Genomic DNA, 23,480 nt, shown 5'->3' with positions numbered 1-23,480 from the left:
AACATCTCCACCCTCTTCACCCACTCCACCATCTGTGAGAAAATCATGAACTTAATTTGCTTTATGTGCTTTCTTCTGCAAATTTCAACCAGTGCTGAAAAAATTCCAACTTCCAAATACTAAGAAGCCAAACAAAACCAAGATTTAAGCCAACTTAAGTCTTTGCACCAACTTTTAGCTCATTCTGTTGATCTTTTGTTGAATGGTCTTCTCTTCATTTTCATGTACACAGACTAGATGCATGTGTTACAGCACAAAGTAATTGCTATTGGATTATTTTTATGTGTTAAAGGACCAGTGTGATGAATTTCGTGGTATCTTGCAGTGGGTTTACAGATTGCATAAACCTCATTTCATTTCTGGACTACTTAAGAAACATGACGGTGCAACATGGCGATATCCATGGCCAAAGCCCAAAGCCATCTGTAGATAAATGGCTCAATCTAAGGTAAAGAGAGGACAATGGTTCATTTTCAGGTGATTATACACTAATGATTACACACAAACACTTCCATTTAATATATGTGCTATATTCTGCAAATGAATCCGCATTAATCTTAATACTAGACCTTTATTATAATTTAGTCTCTTCAGAAAGACACTGAAAAAACATAAATGCTTCAATAATTAATATGTGTATTCTCTAAATTGCATCTGTAATCATTTACAAGGTGCCACCATGTGTCTGAATACTGCTTTTCCTCTTTGTTTGTTTGTTTTCTTCAGAAACAAGAACATGTACCCAGTAGTTTTGGGCCACCAGTAAAGCTAGAGTGAAACATTTTACCTTAAAAAGCATGAAAATAACAATTTCACCACATCCTCTGTTTCAAAAGGTGGTGGTTAGTACCTGAAGGCACCTTTGTGAGCTCAAACAGCGACACCTTACAAACAGACAAGGAGAAAAGGCACGAGGACGAAGCCTGAACCGTAATGTAAAAATAATTTTACAAAATGACACATGAACACGTCTGCGAAAAACACACACTTTCACGTAAACACAAGGTGGCGAGATGTTGGACGGACCGACTGCGCACTCCTCCCCCCGCCTGAACAGAATTTGCAGCACCGCCTAATCATCGTCATTACAGCTGTTTGAAAACCTGTTTCCAAACAGGCAATCAAAGCCTGTCTCGATAATTAGCGGAGGGGAAGACGTCTTTGTGAGCGAACGGCTCCTCTCCCTCCTCCCATTGCCACCAATCTGAGAACACAAAATCAGATCTGTCTCCTATGAGAACACAAAAAACCTGCACATGTGTTTTTGCATGTGTGAGTCTTAGTGTGTGTGTGTGTGTGCGTACGTGCACTGGTTGCACTTATTGTGCTGCTGAGACAGCTTGACTGAAAACAAACTGACAAAAAACATTTGAAGCAGAAAAAACGGAAGAAAAAAAAAGAACGTGCACACACAACAACCTGTCAAGAGCGAAATGCCTCTAATTTTTTTGTCATCTGCCAGCCGTTTAACAAGACGAGAGCGCTCTGCCCCCACACTCCTTCTTCAAGCCACAAGAGACAGAGATGGAGGGAGGAAAAGGAGGGGAGACGGAGAGGAAAAAGACGAGGGTGGGAAAGAGACAGACAGAGCATCAGATTTGTCTTTTTCCCATCTCAAACAATCATTCTACTCACTCACTTAACCTTTTCTTTCTCTCCAGGTTGTGATCTTTCTCTTAATCACCCCCTCTCCCCCACCTCAGACAGTGGAAGAACAAAGTGTATATTTGTAAGTATCGAGGGAGGCAGGGTAATAAGCACTTAGCCATTGGCCCTGTCTCTCCCAGACCAAACCTCCAGCTCTCTAAGGGGGAATGGTGTTTATAGTAAAGGTCCTGTTCACTTTAATATGGCACATTATGCTGATGCTGCTGTCAGCTCACATGAGAGCACAGGCAGCGTGTGTGTGTGTGTGTCTCAGCATGTCTATTTTTGTGTATGCTGTCTTGTACATTTATTTGTGTGCATGCATGTGTACATTTACAGCAAATGTGTGTCAGTGTGTGTATAGTGTGTAGTGTGTGTGCGTGCTGTCAGCTTGCCTCCTCTGGCTCCTCCAGTGGAGCTGAGGATCGGCGGAGACAGGCAGATAGATGAAATATTTAACTGTCGTGTGTTTAAAAGAACAACAGATGCTTTGTTCTGCTAATTAGCACTTAGCACAGAGAGCAGCTACAGTACAGTTGTCTGTGTGTGTGCGTGTGCGTGTGTGTGTGTGTGTGTGTGTGTGGAAGGGATTGTTATCCAAACTCAGCTGGGGCTTTAAGCAGCCCCACTTGACTTGCCAAGTCCAATCCTGTTTGCTCTCCACCAAATCTGGTGTTGCAAGCAGGTATCCAGCGGTACACAAGGTGGTAGAGACAGTCCTCCAGCCAAAGATCAGCACGACGCAAACAACTGCAGATATAAACCAGCATCGGCTGGAATTTCATAAAAGCTCACACTTGTGATGAACACTAAAAGTGGTCAGTTGGTCATTCATACAGTCAAAATACAACTTCGTAAGTTAAAATACAAAATACAACTTACAACGCATGTAGCGCTACGAAGGCTCTGGGAAACGGGGCCCAGAGAGTTTGTAGAACATAGCAAACTCGATGCTTACACAAATTGTCAGTGGGTAAATTTTAACATATCACCCAGCCCTGGTATGTACAAGTCAGCTGAACATAGCAAGTGAGCTGGTAGCCAAACAGCTGGTGAATGAGCCAATGTTAGTCAAGCATGAACAAAGCAAGTGATGTCAGTGCAAGCACAACTTTAGGACTCTGTCTGACCTAACACTATGTTCCACATTCTGTCAATTTGGGAAAAACCCTTATGAGTTCAGGTATCGGAATCAGTATAGGGAAGAAATAAATGGTATCAGAACATCTCTATTGTTCAGTAAAATAGCCAGTACATTTGCTTACAGTCCAAAAGTAGAAGTCTGTGCCTCTATCAAGCAGCTCCTGGTATGAACATAAAGCATGGCAGCACTGAATGTGTGGAAATTTTTGAAACCTGAAAATGCTGTCTTTTGTGTTTGATTCAAAAGAAGCTGCATGCCAAGGCATCAACCTTCTGAACACATAAATCTTACTAAAAGCCATTTGAAACAAGACTACATTATGCATTTCTGACATTTTGCAAATGAGTTATATGAATGACTTGTGAATACCAGTTTTGTTAGCCAAAAATGACCACATGAGAAAAAAATGAAAGACTAAAGAAAAACAAAAAACTATGAACAAAGAAGAGATGTAGGAAGGATTTTCTCATTAGTCCTCTGGAATGAAATTTGGCTTGAGGTACAGTAGACGAACAGTTGTGGAAAGACTGCAATCCATTAGCCCAGCACAGCTCCGCTCAGCCCAGTCCAGTAGTTTTGTCCTTATATAGGGCAGGCTAGCGGACGGTCGTATAACACCCGAGTCAGACTCCGCCACAGCAAAACATAAATTTAGACAGAGACAACGGGGGCTAGTCCGAGACAAAGCAAGGCTACGACTGTCTGCTCCGATTCTGTCAGACAAAACAAAAAGAGAAAGAGAGCAAACAGGGACAATGTCATACTGTCCACAATATGGGTCATTATTACAAACACACTCTCTCATATCCTTTTGTTGGTGCCTTTTTCAGTAGCTGAGACGTCACTATCTATAACAGCATCAGGAAAGGAGGGGCTTTGTGTGCATGTGCGTGTGTGTGTGTGTGTGTGTGTGTGTGTGTGTGTGTGTGTGTGTGTATGTGTATGACAGGTTATTGTAGTGCCATGCCCCCTCCTGTCCCTCTCCTGCCCAGAGATGCTCGTCTCCTCTCCACTGCTCTCCTCTGACACTTAATCAATGCACTGGAAGTAGCCTTTCACACACAATCTAATTATATGGAAATGAAGGGAAACCAGGGGGCTCTATGCTAAGTGCGCTAAAACACACACACACACACACACACACACACGCACAAAGGCGACTACTCACTGTGACAGAGAGAGACAGAGAGCTGTAGGAAAGTAAAGAGAGGGAAGGTTACAGGCAAATGGGGTCTGCGTTAAGTGCTACTCATATCAACAATAAGGTCGTAACTGTAGTAGGTAAAGAGGCTGCTAGTTCACACACATACACACACACACACACACACACACACACACACACACACACACAGCTATATCTCAAACATAAGCCAACATATCATCTGTATTGTCTTGTTATTGGTCCCTACCGTGCTTTGTTTCTGTCCATTTATCAGGCTCTGACACGTGCATGGAGTTGTAATCTTTGTGCGTGTGTGTGTGTGTGTGTGTGTGTGTGTGTGTGTGCGCAGCAGTGAAGGTGATGGTGTGAGGTAGAGTAGGGTCAGGGTTAACTCACATAATAAATCAGGCTTGTGCAGCCATTAAAGTCAGGGTACTGCTCAGGCATTTGTCTAGGGACTCATCCATAAACTGTGACTGCTCAGCTCTGAATGCCTACTCATACTGCACTGACACAGCTCCCTTGTCTCACTGTTGGCTTCAGGAGTCACCTCACGAGGATACATACTGTAATTGTGGAGAGATATCACGTTGCCACAGTGCCAGAAAAAATTTGATTGATACAGTTGCGTCTTTATTGGCAAAGATGGATATTTTTGTCAAACAGGCTATACAGATGATTCATAAAGTTTTTGTATAATATTTTGTTATTTTTTTGTAAAAAAAAAAAAAAAAAGAAAAAAAAGAAAAGAAAATCTCAATCAGGGAAAACTGGTGCTGCCTACATGTTGCTTTCAGCTTCACACAAATTACTTACAAATTATTTACCCTTTACTGCCAGATATCATAACTTTGTCACAATGGGCTTTACAGTCTGCACAGCACAGAACATGCTCTACCCTCAGACTCTGATCAGATAAGGAAAAACTCCTCCCCAAAGAACTCTAATGGGGAAAAAATGAGACCTTAGGTAGAGCAACAGAAGAGAGATCCCTCTTCCAGCATGGACAGACAGTAAAATGAATGTATGGACAATTAGGATGACAAAATCATCCATAAATTTAAATACATAATTGATGAATGTGGATTATGATATGCTTCACTAGCAAACAGGCTTCATAAATTTTGAAAGTGGCATTTAAATACAGCCAAGATCTTTCCAGTCACTTCTGAAAATAAATGAAGTTGGTCTTCAGGACTTTGTTACTCTGTTACGATGACAATAATGATGTTTATTAAATTAAGCATTTTTATTAGCGCTGCAACAATGAATCCCTTAATTGATTATTTGTCCGCTATTAAATTAATCACCAGCTATTTCAATAATCAATTAACCTGTTTGACTAATTTTTTTTTTTTTTTAAAGTGATTCTAGTTCCTTAATTGTGAATATTTTCTTTTGATTTTAGTCCTCTATGACATTAAGCTGACTATCTTTAGGCTGTGGACATAAAAAGAGATTTGAGTAAGTCACCTTGGGCTTACACTGATCAACATTTTACAACATTATCTGACACTTTACAGACCAAACGACTCATAGATTAATCAAGAACATAATCAACACATTAATCAACAATGAAAACAATAATAATCATTAGTTGCAGCCGTAATTTTTATAACAAATTATTCAGTATTTTGAATTCAAAGATGAACCTAACAGCAGCAGATTACTGCTGATTATGTTACTGTTCACCTGCAGAGCTTTTGCTTCTCAGTGTGCTGCAGTTAGTGATGCAGAAGCGTAATCCAGGGTGTGTCAGTACACCGTTTCATCACCGTTGGGTGTTAGCCAATCACTCCCAATCTGAAACTTTCAACCAGAGCTTTTAGCTTTAAGGTCAGGAGAAATTTACACCCTCTGTTTTTATGACATCCACCCTTCTTAGACAGCCAGTACCAATGACAAATGCTACCTTAAATATCTTTGCTTACCATTGATAACTGATGCACTAATGAACTTCAAACTAAGGGGCATATTATGACTATTAATAAATTCTTAATCCATTTCATAATATATGTAAATGTTTTGTCAAAAGGTGTCCACATCGCTGGATAGTGTATCTTTCTCAGTGTCTGTGTTTGTGTGTGTGAGTGTGTGTATTCATGTCAGAATATGTAGAAGAAAGAAAGACAGAAAAGATCATGATTGAGTCAAGCAACCTGACAGCTGTCAGTTGAACCCATTTCAGCTCAGACACACACACACACACACACACACACACACACACACACACACACACACACACACACACACACACACACACACACACACACACACACACACACACACACACACACGTCAATTAGGAGCCACGGTGAGCTGAGCAGTAGTGAACTGATTGGGTCACATGTTTACTCCCTGCAGCAACTGTCAACAACAGACCAACAATACGGCAGACATCACCTGACACACAGACAAAGAAACGGACAAACACACACACAGATATGTAGTGTTTATGCCAGCATGAGCGCATCTGGCAAAATAAACAAAGCATATATAACTACAGGTGCAAAGCCTAGAAACACACACATGTACAGACAGACAGATACAAACACTCATATCCTCTTTGCTGGAGCTGGAAGATGACAGGGCACAATGCTATAGTATTTATCTCAATACATCTTTCCTTCAACAATTAAGTAAGGCCAAAGGTCTACAGCCATGTAGCAGTTCTGTGAAGCTGCACTTTGACATAAATGTCCACATGTTAACATGCTCACAGTGCCTAAGAGTGCAAAGACGCTGATGCAGGTTCATCATGTTTGCCATCTTTTCACCAGTGTTTGATAATTAGCACTAAACAGATGGCTACGATGCGATTACAAAACGATTATCAATGCATCTTGATGAATCAAATTAATTTATTTCTATACAGGATTTATTTTCTACTTGCTACTTTTAAAACACTGTATTTGCAATGAGCCATAATTAATCAGATGCAAAACAAAGAGAACAAACTATAGAAGCAGTCTAGCTTGGAACATAAATACAAAGCAAATGCTTACATCTATTACCATTCACCATCCAATTGGTTCAGCCCAGTCTTGTTACAGGTAATCATAATGTCTTGACATTCATCAAGATATAATCTTTCAAGAGACAATTGCGATGCATCTAAGAATCTTTTTTTCCCCATCCCTACAGTTGATGCTGATGGGAATGCCATGAGGTATTTGGACATAAACGAAAGTACTGGACAAATTAATATTTTGACCAAATGGTGGTCCTAGATGACAGGTTGATACATTATCTGGTTATCTTAAATGCCTGAACCAAGTTTCATGGCAATCCATGCAATAGTTGTTGACAATTCACAAAGCCACAAATGTCAACTTCATCGTGGCTCTAATGGAAAAGTCAGAGCATCACCAAAGTCAGCAGGATCCATCTTCAGGGGACCAAGAAACTCTTCACAAAATGTAATTTCACTCCATTAAACATTTGTTTATATATTTCAGTCTTCAGTCTCAAAGTGATGGACCACTTGACCATCAGACAACCCAGCTGCCACACTGCCATGCCTCTACCATGTTAAACACTTTCTGAATGTAATTAATGCAGTCTCACCAGTTATTGTTCGAAGGCTGCATTAAGTTGTGTGTGTGTTTGAGAGTGGTAGCAAGAGGCAAGAAAGTGTAAGAAACAACCAGCGATAAAGTCTGCAAGTTTGAGGTATATCTGCACGTAGAGCAATCTTCCTGAGGAACTTTGCTCTTTCCATAAAAGCTACAGAGGTTTTAAAGATTATTAGATTACTATGAGTGTTTCGATATGAAACAGGAGGTAGCATTTGGAAAAAACAGGCTATACCTTGTGTTAATACATCCTTACTCCAAAGACCATCAGCAAAACATAGTGATATGGGATAAGGGTTGCATCTTAGTAAAGATATCGAGTGTCATTAAGCAAAGTGACTGGCAATTTGGCAAGCAAATGTAGCCAAAGAGGAAGACAGAGGACATGTTCTTGTCCAGCAGTGAGCCATGCTGTGCCGTGTCGTTAAAACAACACAGATCAGAGACAGAAAGGACAAAAGAGAAGAAAGGAGCGACACAGGAAGAATTAAGAGGATGTGGGCAACAGAAAGGACTGGTTGTGATAACAATGCAACAAAAGACCAAAAGACTTTAAGAGAGAACAAGCGATAGATAGAGACAAAGTGATAAAGTGTCTGTGTTTTCATTATAAAAGTGTTCTGATTGTCTTGGCGTCCTATCAGGTGGCATCAAACCCATGTGCGATCTGGAGGGGGAACTACAAAGTGGATCCTGGGGCCTGCAGAAAGAAGCCTTTTTGATCGCGCTAATTAAAAGCCATTTTGTTTAAAACAAACAGACACAAGTCTAATTGGCTCTTTTCCATAAGAAAGAGAAGGATGTTGAAAGTGGAAGAACGCATGGAGGAGGGAGGAAGTGTGTGTGTCTGTGTATGAGGTGGTGATGGTGTTGGATCAGAGGGACGCGGTTCTCAGTCTGGCACATGCAAGGCTTCAGACACACATGATGTAAACATGGAAGCACACACACATTATATTTTGTGACCCACTATTAGGTATGCCCATTAACAATATGAGAATACAGTAAAAAGCCAGCACAAGCATGTGAGGAGATAGCAGGTGGAGATGACAAACAAGAAAACACACACACAAAAATTAAATGCATAAAAATTAAAAAAAAATCTGCTGTTACTTTGAATATATGGCGGAATTAAACAGCCCCTAACTGTTCCATTATTCTCTCTTCCTACAGGGAATGATGTCACGTCAACTTTAAGTCTTCAAGTCTCTTTTTTCTTCAAAAGCAAAGGACAGTCAACTGGCTTTTAATATTTTTTACAGAAGGGAGGAAGAGAGAAAGGGGCACAAATTGGAGAAAACAGTAAAAACTTTAATGCACTGAACTCTGAACCCCATGTAATGCTGCACATGCATGCTATAGTTTGGTATTTTTCATGTTTCATTGTTCATGTGGAATTGCCTTACAGAATGTTACTTTAAGGACCTCTCTTCATGCTTTTAATCCACCCAGCTACAATTACTTTATCTTTTAAATAAAGTGTGTCTCCTCCACCCTTGTGACACTCACAACAACCTTCAGTTTTCAAAGGAAACACCTACAAGAATTACTCAACAGGACTGTAGTGGTACTTACATAAGTGGTGGAACCTTTTGCAGTGTTTTGCCAGTTCAGTGCTTTTAATGTGAAGCTGCAGCAGTACAAAATTGTACTAGCAGTATCTACAGCTCAGTCTATGGAAGTATCTACTTGATGAGAGTATGAAAAGTGAGGTTTATCAATGAGATAAAAACGACAACAGTGACATTAGATTACATGCCTGCATTTCCTCTGTCGCTAACATCAACTTCATGCAAGCATGTGTCTGAGTGTGTGTAGCTGTTATCAGCGCTGTGTTGATATCACGGTCAGTTTGTTTGCTGCGCGCATCACATGACCATCGTGCAGAACATGTGAGTGACAATGACGGACACAGAATCGGATATGTGACGCTAACCGGTTCCGGTCTCTGGCCGGTCGATCGGTGCATCTCTAGTTATTTTGTTCAATACTTTAAAGGGTTCAACAGGTACCTGCCTGCCCAGCTGAACTTTTAATTGACGAAAAACACCTTCAGAGGAGGCAGCTGGTTCTTTTAGAAATATGTTTGATAAAGTTTCCTTAACTCCTTAACAAGCTGTTCTGATGTTGTCCAGAAACCCCACGGGTTCTTAATCAAGCTGTGTGTTGAAGAAATTGTTTGTTTTACTCTACCTGGACAACTTCTTTGCAATTCATTTTTAACCGCGCAAAATGTTTCAAGATATTAGAAATAGTGGTAAAGAAATTCAGCAGCCACAGCTCTGTCTGCATAAATCACAGTGGGTACATTCAACAATGTCAATAATTTAAGAAACATAAATAAATCATAACTTCTGTTGTATTTTTGTCAATATCACAGTGCATCAAATCCTTGAGGAGCTTTTGAATTAATACACACACACTGCACATGTGTCATATGTATACACACACACACACACACACACCTGGGGCTGAACAGGGAACAGATTGTCTCCTTCCATCTCTGAGTCATCACGTCACGGCCTGCAGCTCCTCCGGCTGAGTTCACACTGTTCTGCTAAAACTGACTGAAGTCAACTGAGCTGAGCTCCATCAGAGTGGGTGGACGAGTCTGAACTACACTGGACTGAAATGGACTGAACTGGGGTTGACTAGCCCAGCAAAAGATATAATCCAGTTTAACCAGTGCATTTATGTTGTGAGAGCTGTGTTTTAGTGATGGTACAGTCAATATTAGACTCTTGTCTTTCGAGTGTGTGTGTGTGTGTGTGTGTGTGTGTGTGTGTGTGTGTGTGTGTGTGCGCATGTGTGTGAGTGTGTAAGAGGGAGCCCTGGGAGGAAGGAGGATTTCAGAATTAAGTGGTGTACTCCTGTTTCTCTCTCTCATACACAACACCACACACACCAGGGCTCAGCAATAGGGATTGCCCACTTGCTCAGGGAAGTAAAATGCCATGTCAGGCAAGTAAATCTGGCAACTGACATGCCCAACTATGAAGAAACTAAAAATAAAAGATTAATTATTAAGGTAATACTTCAATATTTCACACAAAATATTTAAAAAAAAAAAATGCTGTTTTCGACCTCTCAAATATGGAGATTTCTCACTTTTCTTAATTTATTTTCAGTGAGTATCTTTGTATTTTAGACTGACAAGACATCACCTTGGACATTTTCCACTATTTTCTGACATTTTTTAGATGCTGTGACCCTTGATTAAACATGACAATTAACTTTAGTCGTTGTTGTTATTTAATGACCACTAGTAAAACAGTTTGTACAGGGGCAAATAAAACCTGACTTTTGGCAAGCAGATTACAGCATAACATTGAACCCTGCACACACACACATGCAGTTACACACACTATAGAAGTGGGTATTTGAGCCATGAGAGCTGTAGGGGATTTCCTCCTGCCTAAAGTCACTCTATCATTGTCAAAGAATTTCTCATGTACACACAAATATGGAGTGTGTAAATGTATTCCTGTGGAAATGTTTGTATGATATGTTGTACTATACAATGTAACCATCATTATATGTATTTGCTTCATCTTCCTCTTGAAATAACGTCTTGCATACAGTACACACACTCCAGACTGTATCCATTTACAGACACACACATATACTGTCCACACTCACATGCAGAATGGCCCACTTTGCATCACAAAACCAAGTTACTGAGAAAACACACCAACTCATGTCATCTTTTCCTCAGACACAAGGCCCAAAAAAAACTCAGTCTTCAGTGATTGTGTTTACAACCAGGACAGAGGAACAGGCGGATTGAATGGCAGAGGCGACAGGGGACAATTTTAACAACGTACACAATACACTACATTAGAGCCGCACTTTCCCATCTTGCCGCAACAGAACATTCACTTATCTATATGATAATAGGGGGGCGCAGAGCTCAACGTGACAACAAGGGAGAGACGCAGCACAATGCGGCGCGGCGCCTGCAGACAGAGTGATCCCAGATGTAATCTGCTCCAAAGAAAACAAGAAGGAGAGGAAACAGAAAAGAAGAGGGAGATACACGTCTTTATGTGCGACACAATTTGGAGTTGGATGGATTGACAATGAAGCTGTCAACAAAAACGCAGACAACAGCCTATTGTTAGAGAAGATATTTGTGGAGATATTGATGCTGAACAAGGGATGAAATACGGGAAACAAGTGTGATACAGGAAGTACTAACAGTTGCAGCTGGTGAGTGTAAGTGGAGTATGACTGTAGACTTCACGCAGTCTAGATGAATCATAGTGTTTCTATCTAATGTTTAATGTATGTTTGAACACACAGCACCTACTGCATACGGAGCAAAAATTAGCAAAGTGGTGTAAACATGATGTCTGCACCTGCTACCTGTGTGTTTTCATGTCTGTGAGTTTGAAAGCCTGCATACTTAACTTTAATGGAATACTTCAACATTGTAGGAAATATGCTTATTTTCTTTCTTTTTAGAGTGACATGTAAATATCAATATCAATCTCATTTGTGTGCATGATATACTGCACAGAGCTGGAGTCGGGACATGCTTAGTTTAGCTTAGAATAAAGACTGAGGAAAGGGGAAAACAGGTAGTTTTAAAACGGTTTACAGTCATAAAGGAGTAAAAAGCAGAAAGCAGAAAATATACACATTTTAGAAGCTGGAATCAGAGAATTTGACTTTTTTTCTCAAAACATTAATCAAACCAATTAACTGATTCATAATCAATTAATCGTTGCAGCTCTGTCAAACTAGACAGTCTGTTACTATATTGCCTATTTTTGACCTAAATTTTCTTCAGAAACATTTCAGTGCTCTGTTCAGCTGTAATACAAGAAGCTTTGTCATCTGGCAGGCCCCCATTATTTCCTGCTACACATGCAATCCAAAACCAAGCATCATCCAAGTTGCAGTACGTCACCCATCAGCACCATGCTCTCATCGGTACTGTGCGTACCCCCAATAACAATATGGTGACCCCAATAATTAGAGATGCACCGATTCCAATTCCTTTGGCCAATTCCGATTTTGACCAATTTAGATTTTCAGGCTTTCTAAGAACTGTAATTGGCAGCATTCACAAACATTTTTGCAACTTTTCTTGTAAAATTAAATTGGATGTTCATAATAAAACGCTGACTATTAAATAATTTTTACAGTATCTCCAAAACGGCTCCAGATTACAGCCAGGCCTCATTATTACATTACTGAATTATTATATTAATATTATGTACTAGAGGGAACAAAATCTCACAAGATTTTGTGGAATCTCCTGGGATCTCACAGGACGTGATTTCACATGATCTCATGTGGAAGCAGATGTAAACAAATCGGAGAATGACAGTGCAACTGACTGCTGTAGCAAACCTTTGCAGTGAGAAAAATGAAAGCAGAAGTTAAACAATTCTGGATGAGAAAATTTTGAGGACACACATCAACACAGGTTGTTTATTCTTCAGCCAGAACAGGAGGTGAGATTTTAACTCCAAGTCTGTGAACAGCAGTCTGCTGCTGGCTAACATTAGCCTGAAGAGCTCGAAAGTTCACAGCTGTTTGGCGACATCATCAGCCGCGCTGTCTCGTTGTAGACTTTCTGTTTTCTCTTTATCCTGTTCTTGGATTCTGTTGCTAACATCGACTTAATGTAAGCATGTGTAAGTGTGTGTGCTGAGCGTGAGCTGCTGAGATCAGCATTGTTGTGGGTGTGATGTTGCAGTCAGCGTTACAGAGTATGGCTGGCCAGTCATTGGTCAGGGCCAGTCCCACAGAAAACCAGCCAGTTCCGGTCTCTGGCCAGTCAGTTGGTTTACAATGATTGTCCACATATCAATGGGTGACATCACGGTTGGTTCGCACCTGGTGTTCACAATCTAACACACAATAAAAAAATTGTCACTTATACACATCTGTTCATGTACAGATAATGTCAAGATCAGACTACAAAATATTTTTTGTATTTTCAGATGGTCACTAGAGTCCTAATTCTTGCTGTGACATGTCTGAAAGACATGGCCGAGTACTATAGTTCTACTAGGACCCACTTTGATCAGAGTTTTATAAACGACAGTGAAGCTGGAATCATTCATTTTCATCAGCAGTCAGTTAGAACACACAGGCGCCCTTTGCATACTGTATGTCTGCAGAGGGCGACACCACACAAACAGGTGCGAGTCTTTGGTATAATGGTTGTGACTCCTGAATAAAACATCTTTCCTCTTCTGTCTGGAAAACACTATATATTCCTTTAGGTGAAAATCATGGGGCACACAGAAGCTGTCAATCTAAGGAAGATGAGGCTGATAAATTTTGACCTGCTAGTTTTTATATGAACATTGTGAGGCAATCCACCTTCTGCATCAGTTGTCTGACACTGCAACACACTCCATAACACACACAATAACACACCAAACATTTGTCAGTTTGGGCCATTATCAGGTTGATATTATGTAGTCTGATCTCTGCATTAAACAAACATGACACATTATGCTAAAAAGAAAGCTTAAAGGTGTTGGTATGTGTTGCTAGCTGTCTCAAGTGCTGAGCTGATGCCCCAGCTCCCAAATTAAAGGAGATTGATCTTAGCACATTTCCAAAAATATTGACCTTTTCCTTTAAAGCTGACTTGTCCGCCACATGACAATGAGACACAATAATCAGAGAAAGAAAGAAGGAAAGAGGAAGAGTGAGCGAAGTAGAGGAGAAATCACAAAGGAATTACACTTTCTCTTGGCTCATATGATCTATTATTAATCCAATTTTGCACGGACCCTTACATTTTTTGGGGGGAGAAAAATCACATTGAGCAAATTAATGAGGTAAACGTAATGATCTGAGATGATCAAAGGATATCAGTGTTGGGCAAAGTATAGCCACCAATTAGTAAAACAAGCGCAGGAAAGGGACTTAAATATGCACCACCGCGCCTGATGAAAAGACAGGGTCAGAGAGAATGGACTAATTTCACAAATGAAACGACGTGCACCAAGACAGGCCCATGTGTGTCTGTGTGTGTGTGTGTGTGTTCCAGGAAGAGGGGGGTGTGTATGCGGGTCATGTTTAGATTCCCCCTGGGTCTATGAGCAGAGAGAGTCAGGGAGGTCCCATAAGAGCAGCAGGAGAGGAGCTGGCTTTACTTTGATAACAATAATAAGGTATTTCTCTCTCCCTCTCTGTCTCCTTTTTTTATCCCGCTTTGGCACAATGAGCACTGCCGCTCTCGTTTGATCCATGAAAGAAGCTTGTTATGTTTTTTTGAAGAGTTTGATGCACAAAGGAAATGGAGAAAAAAAAGTTTGGAAATAGGCTACCTCTGTCCGACTTGGACTTTGGTTCATTAAGAGGGTCTCAAGGGGTACTTCTTTTTGTCAGTTCTTGTTTCGTTATTTTTTATTTTTTTGGGGGGGGTTCTTTCTTGTTTGTTTTAAGGAGTAGCTTGACCCACTGAGGGTCATGGTGTGTGTATTTGTGTACACAAAAAGAAGAGCCAAAGATTTCGACTAGAATGCCAAATCAGTGTACTGTCCCATAATTTCCTCAAGTTCTTAGAGAAGATCTCACAGACAAAAAAATTCTCATCTCAAAAATTGAAAATAATGAGATCTATGAAATCTTGAGCCAGCAGCTCACTTGGCTCCTGTGTGATACCAAAATCTGTGACATGTCAGACTCTGCTAAGCTACAGGATCAGCTATAGGAAAAACAGGTTGACCAAAAATGTACAGGTGAGGTGTTTGATCGATAAACAAACGCATGGACTACTGGCCAGCAGTCTCTGCTCTCACAGCTATCAAACTTTGTGGTCCAGCTGACAGAATACAGTATGCAACCATGAGAAAAACATCTTCTCAAAATTGAGTCATATATTCATTTAACAAATGAGGTCACTGGTCACAGAATGTTAGCAAGCATTCAGACCAAAAACAGCCTTCAAGGCTCAACAATTAGAACTGCTCAACTGCCAACTCAGACTATTATATCTAGCAACTCACTCACCCAATTGGGCAAGTAGTAAAAAACAAACACATTGTTTTCTGGAGCTTATGATGGAAAGAGCTAAGTGTGAGTGAGCCATCTCTTTTCCTTCTCATCTCTGTTGAGAGCGTTGCACATGACTAGGACCAATCAGCCACTGTCTGCAGGGGGTGAAGACATGCAGTCATTCACTGTGCACTCTAGTGCAATTGCCCTTCAACCGAATAACAGGATTGATCTGGGCACTACCACACTGGCATGGGTCGTCAAAGGTGAGTAGAAATGGACTTCCTGATTCCTAACCCACTTATACCAAAATTTAGCGTTGAACCCTAGCCATGCAAAGCAATGCCATAGGCTGCCTTAATGGCTTGTTGCTTCAGGTGCTGGTAAAACATCAAATATAGTCCAGGAAGTCCAGTTTGAGAAACAGATCCATGAGTTTGAATGCTTATCAAAAGCTCAAACACTGCACAGAAGTCTAATGTACTGAGGCAGGATTTCCCAACTCTGGAAAGCTATCACATTAAGAAGTATTTTATCTTTCATCACAGCAATCAAGTAAATAGTAAAAATACCACATTCAAGTAATAAAGTAATAAGTGTTGTTTTGCTTTTTGCAGTCCTGCAAAAGTTGAGCTAGGTTCAACTTTATGAGCCCGACAACTCTATTTGGAATGGGTAACGAAGTTTCATGCTCAACCCTGCAGCCTTTCACACTGCAGACAGGAAAGACCTATGAATAGATTGTTAAATTACTGTAAGTAAACAATTCATTCACTCACGTTCATTCATTCAAGAATGGTTTTATTTATTGGACAGTCCTCATTGAGTTCTGTTCCTAAGCGATGCAGTCTAGTTGTTCACTATACATCGCATAAGAGCCTAATATGGTTACAGACAACTGCAATAACTGTTAGCTATCGTTTGTGAGTAAACTCTGAACACAACTTGAAAAAATACTCTTAAATGATCATTAACCTTAGTAGCGCTGACTGATAAACACATGGCAAAAGACTGCCTGTAACACAATGAATGTGAAAAATCATTTTATTTGAACAAGCCAGATTGAGCCCTGGATACATGGGACAAGCAATCACACCATTTGACCCCTCAGATGAAGGCCTAGCTGACCATCAGCAACCCTAAGATTAACTGGTGTCAATTTGGTGGTGACTGCAACTTTAGCTAGCACAATGGTGAGAAAAATGCCAAATGATTGACTAAGATTTTGTGATGAAAAAGAACAGCACTTCTGCAATTTTGTAATCATTTTGGATTCAAGAGAGACAACGTGTTATAAACACAAGTAGTGAATAAATATGCTGAACAGCTGTGCCAACTACCAGAGTGAACAAGTTAATATGCACACTTCAATATCTGTTTATTTATCACAAGTCATATTGTAATTGCAAGATTAAATAATGTTACCGTAGGTCGCAGATTTTCCTCATATCGTACAGGTCTAGGTTGAAGTCACTTTCTAAGAAAGAAACACACACCCTAATGCTTCTATTCTCCCTCTAGGACTCACTCACTGTGCTGTTAAATTACATCTCAAAGTGATAGTTAGCAAAGACCAAAGCTCATACTAAGCTCATGGAGACTTGAGTGTTATGTCAGACTTAATACACAAGTCTCTTGACTTGTCTCCCCCTCTCTCCTTTTCTCCTTCAACTACTCATTCCACCCAGCGTCTTCTCATCCTGCAACATACTGTACACTGTAGTTCATCCGTCCCAGTTTCATTCTCAATTTTTAAGGAGATTTGCCGTCTTTTAAAGTCAAATATTGTAACAGCTCACTTACTAAAAGCCTCCACGGGGAATGAACGCATGCAGCACATCTCTCAATTTAATAACAATGGATCACTTCGCGCTTACAAAACAGAGGAGACGCAGGAGGAGGTGGGGGAGAGGAGAAGAAACGAGAGGGGGGAAAGTTAACGCTTCCTTCTGATGAATTTTAATCCTGACCTCGAAAAAAAACACACAACGGAGGGGGGTGGGGGGGGGTTGGTATTCTGGTTTCATTCTAATTTTTTATTCTTGCTTTGTGTATTCTCTTAAGCCGCTGCATGACTATGTGTTGGAGGGAGACAATGTTAGGACAAGCCACTTAAGCCCATTAGTCTAATAATTCATACGTCTTGGCAGCACACTCCTCAGCCTCATCCAAAGTCTGAGGAGAGACTGAGAAAGAGAAAAAGATAGATAGATCATTAGATGGATGGAAAAAAGAGAAAAAACAAAATAGGGAGACAGACTACAAAGGAGAGAGAAAGACAAGGAGACTGAATGTACAAAGGGTGCATTTAAGTAGGCACTTTAACTTTTATGAAGTACAGTGATGAGGTGAATTCAGGTAAAGCTCAGAATTTATACGTCACTTAACAAATAAGTGGGGATGTACAATAACCAATAATTTATCAGAAATCAGGGTTCGTCATTAATCACAGCCCAATGGCCACAAAAAGTTACTCTGTGACCATCAAATATTGCATAAAGGTGGCCCCCTATGGCCACCAACTTTTTTCCCCTAACACTTCACGCCCTTGCCAAGACAATGTTATATTTCTACAAATATCCTGATTCCGATGCGCTGTTAAGATCAATATTCTACAAAACAGCTAACAGCTCTCATTGCCGGCTACCAACATGTTGTTTTCTGAGCTTACTCAAATCGCCAACGCAATCCTTACAGAAGAACCATAAACACCAAAGGCAGACTATTAAAAAGGAACAGCAACAAATATGTATAAGTGTACGGAAACAAGACTTTATGTGGCTAGAATGCGACACATCTAAGACCAAAATGTACTGTGTTGTTTCATGCCAGTTTCCTCAGCTAGCTGAGAAGTCTAGCTCATTTTTCATATGAAACAGTGTCTACGAGATATATCACATCGCTGTTATTTATTGGAAAAGTGGACAACACAAATGTTAAAGTTATGGAATGCAGTAATGAAATTATAGCTGATAAATAGAGCTGATAATACGAAGCCAAATTGCTCACTATGTCATTCTTTTCTCCATATCTATGACTCATTATTGAACACTGACTAAAAGCATTTTAAGGACTGTAAAATAAGATCAGCACACGCTCTGCGTGACTGTGTGAATACTAAACAAGTGTTGCAGTAACAATGTTTCCTGTGTTATTACAGTAAGACAAGGCAAGCTAGATGATTTCAGAACAAGCTGATTACTGAAATAAGTCTTACAAATATTACAGCAGTAGTATAAATACACTTAACATTCACAAGACAGAGTAACATCATGAACAACTGAGAGAGAATCAAGTTATTGTGCTACCTGAATCTGACAGCACATCATTAGTGATCTCTTCATTTAACGTCAGCAGAAACAAAGCATAAAATGAGTGGACCAACAGGAAGCAGAACAAACTCAGAATTTCATAATAATTTTTTTAAATAGAAAATAAACATCTGAAAACATACAATTCACAACATAAAATAAATTACACATTTAGTTTCTTTCAGGGGGGGCAGGGGGAGTCCCATGAGGGGGCCAGTCACACCCCCTCACCCCCCCAAAGAAAATGTTATGGGAAAGACTGAATTCTGTTAAAAGTCAAGAGATGATTAAGACAGAATTATCTCCCAGCTCTTCTCCTCAGGGATCTAGAGATATGGACAGCCCTTCATAAATTATACACTTACCGTACAGTTCATTGCAGAGAGGTCATGCTGGATTAAATATTATTTCACGAGCAACAAAAACATCCAAACCCACCTCTCAATTGTTTAGGAGGGTGATTTTGTAAGCCTCCAAAAATAATTCAGTAAATGTGTTTTTGATCGCTGTTTATTGCACAATTTCTTTCACCAAAACAAACTCCATTTCAAGTGTACTAACATCTCTGCAACACTGACAAACTGTTCCAATTTTCACCCGGCTGTGATTTTTCATTACGCCATAAGTCACACAAACATAGTCTGATAGAGAGAGAAGAAGAGAGGGATATGCTCCAGCAAGCCGCCACATGTTGGAGGATTTGTTTACTGCTTCCTGTCTTGTACGAGATCAACACCCCGTTGAAGTACTGACACTCAAACACATGGCTTTCTCACCTGAGCCCTCCCTGAATATGTGTGTGTGTGTGTGTGTGTGTGTGTGTGTGTGTGTGTGTGTGTGTGTGTGTGTGTGTTTGAGAGAGAGAGAGGGGGGAGAGTACCTCATCAGTTGCATTGGGAAAATACCATTCAGAGACTGACAGATGTCTTTCTCTGTCTGACTCTTACCTGCATCTAACAATGTATCTCGCTCTGTGTGCCTCAGGAGTTGTGCACACTCACTACAACTCGCGCAAACACACTCAAGCACAGATTGTTCATGTGTGTGTTTGACTTTTCATCTGTCGAAAATGAAGCGGAAACCAATCCCTGATGCTGCAGCCCGATAACAACATCCACCGCTGCCAAGCACCAATAACTGAAACTGTATGACTGTAAACAGAAGACACATGCATCACCTTCATTACTGATACATGTACAGTATGACTCAGCAATGACTGCAATTGGCTCTTCAAATAAATTGAGTAGGGGGTTGTAGGAAACTGAATATAGCACAGAAAAAAAAAAATCACACTTCTGAGTGCAATGTATCAGAAATCAAAGTAAAGTTACTCAATCTTTCCTATTTGTCATATACAGTATAAATTAGGGTTAGAGCTCTCTAATGGAGAAGAATGATTTTACCTCAGTTATCTTCTGTAGGTCAGTTCAGGCCTTACTAATGGTCTGCTCAATAAAAGAAATGGTTCAGTGGTTTATTTCAGCAGTGAAAAGTAGATCAAAATCACACAGGACCAGAGTTTCTGCACCAACAGGACACAGTTTTACAGTGAAGTCTCTTCAAACCTTAACAGCTTTGACCTTTTACAGCGGCAGGCTTCTACAATTCCTAAAATCACTGATGAACAAGGAGAGCAAAGTTTGTCTAATGAGCAAGACACACTGCTTAAGGAAGTTCCCGTGGCCAAAGTCACACAGGCACACACTTGCACACACAGCGCTCAAGCCATAAAGGAAGGCATTAGCTGGCAGGATGCCAAGACATGTAAAGCTTGTTAGAAAGGAAGCGGCAGGAGAGTTTGGCACACACACACACACACATACAGACACAAAGGCTGTGAACTTGATGACTATCACACGACCACAAATGCGAAGAAAATACTAAACTTTTCCTCAAATGTGTATCCTGCATTGAAGGTTGATGCCGTTGATAAACAAATAGAATTTTTATCATGTTCACCATCTTAGCTTAACGTTTACTAATTAGCAGTTAACACGAAGCACAGCCAAATCTGATTGGAGTGATATGTGTTATACAGGTATTTGGTCATAATTAAAGTCAACAAATTAAACAAATATTAGTCCAATCATTTTGTGTTCCTGTAAAAGAAAATATGACATGTAGCAATTTCAACAAATAATATCATAACATCCATAAGATTCATTATTTACCTAGCTAGTCACAGCAGGTATATTGGTTTAGGACACACCCACTTTTGAATGTTCAAATTAAGTTCTTTCCAAATATTATTACCTGCCTACCGCTTGATGGAAGGTCAAGAGATTAAGTTTAGAATTAAAATTCATCTCCCAGGCTCTATAAATGTCTGATCAAACTTTTGTGCCAGTCCATCCGGTAGATGTTGGGATTTTTCACTAGAATAAAGGAGAACTTTGATCTGCTGGTGGCGTGATAGGAAAAGTCATCAAAATCTCTGGAGATTATCCTTTAGGGATCTTGAATATATGTAGTAAATTAAATGTTAATCTGGCAAATGGCTGTCAACATATTTCACTCTGAACCACAAATGTTACCATTTGCCAGTGGCACCAGAATAACTATCAAGTCATCACCAAAGTATATAGGATTCATCCACTGGGGACTATATATGTCTGTAAAGAAATTTCAACTGTTGAGATATTTCAGTCAAGTTGGTAGACCAACTGACAGACTGACCACCAGACTGACAGAGCCATCCCTAGAGCCATGCTGCTACTATGGCCAAAAAAAGACAACCACTTGACAGTGCTTCAGTCCCTTTGATTCTCCCATAGAAAATGAGGACACAACCTACTACAAATCATCATAGATAATACTAAACGTGTATAGTGCAATTCTAAAAAACTGGCCTATAAACGCATAGGCAATCACACAGCCCTGTGAAAGAAGCAAACCAAATTCTGCTTTGTAACTAGCCAATTCTGATAGTTTACAAAGACTGTCCAGCCCACTTATACAGGTTTTACCAGACTTCCATCTCCACCATACATGTTCTGTGTGCCCATTAAAGTGGCATCCTCTTAGTCGCTGTGCAGCAAGGAGCGATGTTACTGAATTCCAAAATTAGATCACTGTCCAAACCATAATACTTTTGTTAAGTCTGCAAGGAAGTAAACCATCACCTGCATGTCATGGTAGAATCTCAGTTCTGAAAAAAAGACTGTATTTTGTGAGAGGACTGCATGTACACAGCCTAACAAAGCAACAATTGTAGTGATGGTACAATAAAAGTCTGGACTGCCAAGGAATTCATTTTGTACTGACAACAAAATTTTAGACCAACATGATAGTAACACCAAACAACAAAACTCATGATTTTCATAGTGTAAAGCAATGGAAACCGGTGGCTTGCTGGCAGAAGAGAAATCAATGTTAAGAAAAATCACTGGCAGTAAAGTGCACTGAATATCTTCAAAAGACCCATTAGTAGTTAATCCTCTACAAATGCATGTTGCACATTTGACTAATCCTCATTCAAACTTCAGAACTTCTTTTTAAAATCTAGTCAAGACAACAGAGTTTGCAAAGATAATAAATCATAGATGATAAGTGTTTGAAACTTACAGCTGTACAATATATAGTATGTGACAAAGTCAAACAGTAGATTTAAAGCTACTTGATAGTCCTTTAAAAATCCATGAAGTTTCATCAACTCATTTAGGACACCAAAAATCCACAAAGGGATACTGGGATAACATCAATAAAACCCACAGATAAACTAAGTTCCTGCATGAGGAGCATTATTCTCACAGGGAAACTACCTCTCCGCCACTTTTCTCCCTCTCTTTTCTCTACTCATTCAGCAGCTCTCTCTTGCTTTCCGGAAGGCAGGGTGGTGATTGGTGGAAAAAAGCTTCCCTCAATCCAATCCCTAATCCCCAGCAGGCTTTAAAACATATGGGTAGCGGAGGACCGGCAGCGGCACTCTCACAGTCCTGTTCTGGGCATTATTTTTCTCTTTCTTGCAGCAGCGGTGACAGAGGCAGCGGAGAGGAGAGGAGCTGGTGCACAGGAGAAGCAGAAAAAGGCACCAGCTACATCTGCCCTGCTCTGTGCGTTCTGCACTTTGGTGAACCGACTCACACTGCCAGCGCACCCTTGTTGCCATCGCTTCCACAAGTTGGGTATTGGTGGGAGGTATTTCTATCTCTGTTACGACTTACCGGATGCTGCGTGGTGGAGGAGACTGTCTTTCCTGTGACTCTCGTCTCTGTCCGTCTCTCCCAGGGAAAGGCAGAGAGGTGATGGAGGTCGGGGAGGCTGCTGCTGCTGCTGGTGATGGTGGTTTGGGTGCTCACATTGATTTGTGTCACTTCTCTGTCTCTCTCTCGCCACTCCACCTCTTTCCCGCTCTCTCTCTTCACTTCACTTCACATTACACACACATGGATGCACACACACATACACACACAGAAAAACACACACATACACACAAAGGTTTGGGCAAATTACACAAAGCTGAGGCACCAAGGGGAGGAGACGTCAGTTTGTTTCCTCTCCAGAACAGGCACCACCACAGAGCCAGAACAGCCACCAACAGCACAGCAGGCCAGATAAACACTCTCCAAACTCCACAAAACTCTAAACAGTTGTCAACTTCAACTACAATATATCAAAAGCTACACCAACACATGTTCTTTATGATTCATGATAATGATGAGAATTCATTAGCA

At 40.4% G+C, this 23,480-nt stretch overlaps 1 long non-coding RNA gene across 1 annotated transcript in view; it reads right to left on the bottom strand.

The window, feature by feature from the left end:
• The window catches only part of LOC146306656 (uncharacterized), a 98,853-nt gene extending 75,698 nt beyond the window's left edge, over positions 1 to 23,155 (bottom strand). Inside the window, exon 1 of the long non-coding RNA XR_014768954.1 lies at positions 22,971 to 23,155. This is a non-coding gene — a long non-coding RNA (uncharacterized LOC146306656). The remainder of the gene's footprint in view (positions 1 to 22,970) is intronic.
• Between the last annotated feature and the right edge of the window lie 325 nt (positions 23,156 to 23,480).

The sequence above is a fragment of the Lutjanus erythropterus genome, chromosome 22 (genome assembly GCF_056507025.1).
Source record: "Lutjanus erythropterus isolate fLutEry1 chromosome 22, fLutEry1.hap2, whole genome shotgun sequence".
Taxonomy (NCBI): domain Eukaryota; kingdom Metazoa; phylum Chordata; class Actinopteri; order Lutjaniformes; family Lutjanidae; genus Lutjanus; species Lutjanus erythropterus.
The sequence above is the reverse complement of the archived record's forward strand: the minus strand, read 5'-3'. Positions and strand labels throughout refer to the sequence as shown.